Genomic DNA, 429 nt, shown 5'->3' with positions numbered 1-429 from the left:
TTGAAAGATTTTAGTAAAATGTTAGATTTTTATCAATTCATACTTACCTAGCTGGAGAGCTGCCTTGAGGAAGGATGTCGTCGTTGTGCCTCCGTTTTTCAAAAAATGCAATAACGAACCCTCGGACGGCAAGTATTTTCCCCAAACGTCACTCACCATCCAGATTACGACAGCCTCGAGATGTTTCTGAGCTCATCCCAGTTTTGTCCCCCATTCGTTGCGTTGCCTCCAGATATAAAAAAACCTTTGTCCCCTTCATCACAGAAAAAATAAATAAAATAGCCAACTAGTTTCGCCTCCCCCCGTTTTTTTTTTCTCTTTCATGTGAGGTGCTTTAGGTCGTTGTTCGTTTGTTCCCACCGATTGTTTATATGTTCTCTTTTAAACCTTTTCAACGCTAATTTTATCTCACTCTTTTAGTTTTGTTTT

This window comes from Artemia franciscana, chromosome 8 (assembly GCF_032884065.1).
Source record: "Artemia franciscana chromosome 8, ASM3288406v1, whole genome shotgun sequence".
NCBI lineage: Eukaryota > Metazoa > Arthropoda > Branchiopoda > Anostraca > Artemiidae > Artemia > Artemia franciscana.
The sequence above is the reverse complement of the archived record's forward strand: the minus strand, read 5'-3'. Positions refer to the sequence as shown.